The sequence below is a fragment of the Periplaneta americana genome, chromosome 11 (genome assembly GCF_040183065.1).
Source record: "Periplaneta americana isolate PAMFEO1 chromosome 11, P.americana_PAMFEO1_priV1, whole genome shotgun sequence".
NCBI lineage: Eukaryota > Metazoa > Arthropoda > Insecta > Blattodea > Blattidae > Periplaneta > Periplaneta americana.
The window spans coordinates 76,244,314-76,249,007 of NC_091127.1; the positions used below are offsets into that span (position 1 = coordinate 76,244,314).

At 35.5% G+C, this 4,694-nt stretch overlaps 1 long non-coding RNA gene across 1 annotated transcript; it reads right to left on the minus strand.

Moving 5' to 3' along the window:
• Window positions 1–514: 514 nt before the first annotated feature.
• On the minus strand, window positions 515–3,825 carry LOC138709109 (uncharacterized). Its single transcript, XR_011334829.1, has 3 exons — window positions 3,354–3,825; window positions 1,850–2,010; window positions 515–1,681 (listed from the first exon to the last, which is right to left on the minus strand). It is a non-coding gene; the product is annotated as an uncharacterized lncRNA (long non-coding RNA).
• Window positions 3,826–4,694: the final 869 nt, after the last annotated feature.

A 4,694-nucleotide genomic window follows, 5' to 3' on the forward strand; every position in this document is an offset into this window, starting at 1 on the left:
ACAAAAAATGCGCAACAAACATATGACCATGAGATGTAACAAGTGACGTTTAAATACACATATTTTGAAAAAAAGGAGGTAATTAAAAAATTGTTTCTCTACTCTGTAAAAGAAAAAATCAATTAAGTATGCCTTGCCTACTCATACCATAGGTGCCGACATGTAAAATTTATACTGGGTTGCTCTCCCAGTTTCACAATCAAGTTAAAAGATATGGCCAGCCTCACGATCAGCTAGTGGTCAGAGCTTGTAGCTACAATTCAGTAGTCTCGGGTTCAATTTCTGGCTAGAAAACAGAAAATTTCCCTTAAAGGGACCGTGTTCGTCCATGATTTGGAATTTAGATTAAGTTTAGATTTTAGACTTCTCTGGCACCATATAATCATGATCATCCTATCATATCGGGGTAATAACTCTATCTTCCAGGTACCCCAACCTCAGAAGTGGATTACACATAAGCCATTGCCAGGAGAGATGCCCAGAAATGTCGAAAGACAATTTGATGGCATTACAAAAAAAAAAAAAAAAAAAGCTGGGCAGGGCATATAGCACATATGGGCGAATCCAGAAATGCATATAGAGTGTTAGTTGGGAGGCCTGAGGGAAAAGAGACCTTTGGGGAGGCCGAGACGTAGATGGGAAGATAATATTAAAATGGATTTGAGGGAAGTGGGATATGATGATAGAGATTAGATTAATCTTGCTCAGGATAGGGACCAATGGCGAGCTTATGTGAGGGCGGTAATGAACCTCCGGGTTCCTTAAAAGCCAGTAAGTAAGTAAGAAAAAAAAGCTGAAAGATACATTTTATGTTAAATACCAATTCTGAATAATATAATAAGATACCGCAAACAACCCTTCGATGTACACAAGGAAAAGTGTTCCATCTGCAACCCAACCATTCCTTACTACAAGTTGGTGAAAAATTTAGACAACATAAAGGTTGTTGGCCTGATCGTTGGGGCACGAGACACCATTGCGAGATTCTTCACCAAGTTCTGTAAATATTTAAGACTGGACAACGTATTCATATAATGCATTACACTTACAGCTTTACATGGTTTAATAATCATCCTGTAACAAAATCTTAATGGACCAAAAGGTCTCATTCTAAGGAATTTTCTTAGCTTTCTCTTGAACTTTTTTTTCAAAACCTTCCAGAAAAAAAACGTTGTATATTAAAGCAATATTATTTAGTAAACTTTGTATTATGACAATCACTGATTGCAGAAAGTATAATAATAAATATATACCACAGAAGTGTGACCTTAGTACAAGCGCCAGTGTATCATAGTACTAAAGCCATAGGATTTGGGTAACTAGAGAAGAGGCTGGAAATTTCAAGACAGGCCTACATAGCATATAACTAAGCACCACCAGTATTGAAATTTTGGGAGTATTCATGATACAAAGCAAAACACCAGAAAAGTCAGCGCCTATGACGGAAATAGCATTCAGATGAGAAGCATTGGGCACAGGAACCATGTTGGGGTGTTCTTCTGCAGCTTCAAATAGGTCCTGCTTTAAAATGCCAGTAATGTGCAGAATGACACAAGCTATCACTTCTTGCGTTGTTCTCATTGTGGTCAGTTTTTTTCATCGAAGACACTGGAACCTCTATTACCGGATGCCATTAACCGTCTCTACTAAATTCCGAGTTGATTTATGGGCCATGTCGTATCTGAAATTAAGAAATAAAAAAATACATAAGATAAAATATAAATGCTTTATTCGGAAAATACTTGTCAGTACTTTTTTTCCAGATAGGAATAATAAGAGGACTAGTATTAAATATTAATATGCATTATTTCCAAAAGAGTTCTGACCAATAAGAATCAATTTCATTTACCTTCTTTCAGCTGCAGTCCCCAAATCATTGTCCAACACGGGGGTGAAAAGGTACACATTTTCACCAAGTAGAATACCGTACCTTTAACTTTGTCTTTCTCAAGTTTCTGACAGATAACAGTTTGTGCCTTGATGGATTTTCCTTAAGTCTCTTAGAACAATCTGAAAAAGTTGACACGTTTTGAAAACAACTTGAAAAATGTTTGAGGAGCTAGATACAGAACTGGGAGGAGTGCCATGAATGGTATATTTTATTTTATTTGGTCTGTATTTAACACAGAAATTCAATATAAGCAATTTTAAACATTACGTTATCAGCTTTTTAAATTTTATATATAAAGAGAGAGAGAGAGAGGCCTATAATATATGAAGGCCTATTGTGCAAAAGATACCCACAAGTTTGGAGAATGTTAATAGATTTTTTTCTCACCATTAGTGACACATTAATGTCAAATACAATAATGATAATGGTTGTAGGCCTAAATAGCAGCAAGGGCGTAGTTAATTTATGGGGTTTTTGGTTAGCCTATGTGCAAATACGTATCAGCTGCATTAAGAAATGTATGTATTCTGAACTTTATATATCATTTTCGTAGTAATTCTTCCTGAATCACATGTTATGTTAGTAATAAATTAGTAATAAGTAGGGGGAGCCACAACAGTGCTTTGAAATATACAGGTGCAAGTAAGTATGAAACGATTTTTATAATGAAAATATTTCTGGCTGCAAACTAATACCATGTGTTTATATCACTATATAGCCTACATCTCATAGAAGTCAGTGGAGCAAAAGAAAATTGTGTCTCCTTTGATGTGGTTGTTCTGGAAAAATATCACCATTTGTAATCACAAACTTTAATAATGAAGTAATCAATGTGTCCCATTTATGCCACTCATCCCCTATTAAAATATTAATGAAATCAATTTAATAAACAATAAGACAACTCTCACATGAAGACTATTTTTCATTGGAACTACAGTATGCACTGTTATTGCTGTATGGTATATTATAGGAAATTTCTAAACCTAAGGAGTAAATACATTTGTATCGTAACGAGGTAACGCTATAGTAAAGAATTATAAACTAATGTAGTTACCAGTAATGTAAATTATTATTAAGCACCACAATCCTGTTGATTTGTGTTAGAACATAAGGCAAGATATTATTTAAGATCATCTAGCTGCTTTGGTACCAATCATACATACCCAATTTGTAACAAGCTAATTTGTTTGTTATAACCTAACAACACACTGGGATAAAGTTTCTTGACTTGCCTAATAATATGATAAGATGTCAGTTATACTAATTTAAAAGTCTACTATTACATAAAATCGTTTACTTAAGATATTATTTAAGAACACAGCTGATTTCGTACTAATAATATTAAAATATAGGCCTAACCAAATTCTGAGAAACTAATTTGGTTATTAGGGTATAACAAAAAACACACTGGGATAATGTTTCGTGCTTTGCGTAATTATGATCAGTTTCAACTTATACTCACTTGAAAGTTTTCTGTTGCTTAAAATCCTGGGACAGTCAAGAGTTGCAGAATTCTTGCAATAGGAAGATCACGACCTGTCCTTGATTCTTCAGTCAGCAATAGCACCAGTAACATAAATACCATTTACGACAGTTGTGAATCTGTGACGTTTTTAAAACTGCTCATCACAGTAAAAATCTAACGAATTTTCATTGTTTATCAAATATTTTCTTGACAACCGTGGTTTATGTTCAATGGTATCTTAATTTTCAATCCTCAGAAACTCGACGGAATCGTCGTCAGCTGTAAAATAGCCGCCATTTTTGTCCTCACAGTTTCCTGAGATCGTCCCAAGACCGGTCATTGGCAGTCTTGGCCCAGTCTCAACGAAATCCTGAGAAAATCTCAAGCGCGTCTTGGAAATTAGACTATGCATACGAATTCTGTGTCGCTGTCTCGAGACAATCTCAAGACCGGTCTCAAACTCGACTGTGCATACGGGCCATAACGTGTCACAAGACGCCCAAGTTTGACTTGAGCCAATTTTCTATTTACTGGGAGTAATACAGTCTCATCTTTAAGTCGCTCCACATTAGTGGAATAAGCAACATTATTATTATTATTATTATTATTATTATTATTATTATTATTATTATTATTATTATTATTATTATTATTATTATTATTATATACAGTAATATGCACAGACTGTCAGTGTTCACTATGTTTACTTGACAGTCCATATAGCTATTATAGGATGAAATCATCTTAAAAAATATTAGGGTTTCAGCCCGCCTTGGGGTTTAGGTTGATCTCCTCTCGGAAATAAAATTTGTCCTGCAGCAGAAAATATTTAAATACTACAATAGTACCTACGTCGTTGTCTGCAGACCTAAGTGAAACACGTGAACTCTGTTTGAACTGACCGGTAACGGCTACGGTTAACCGAGTAACTCCGATGCTCCGTTGCAAGCACATTAAACCGCTAGAACCAAGTTACTCAACAGTTCTACTCGCTCCGTCCCCAGCTCTAGTCATGATTTTTAAACTCTGATTTATATTTATTTACACTTCAAAAATATTAGGGTTTCAGCCCGCCTTGGGGATTAGGTTGATCTCCTCTCGGAAATAAAATTTGTCCTGCAGCAGAAAATATTTAAATACTACAATAGTACCTACGTCGTTGTCTGCAGACCTAAGTGAAACATGTGAACTCTGTTTGAACTGACCGGTAACGGCTACGGTTAACCGAGTAACTCCGATGCTCCGTTGCAAGCACATTAAACCGCTAGAACCAAGTTACTCAACAGTTCTACTCGCTCCGTCCCCAGCTCTAGTCATGATTTTTAATCTCGGATTTAT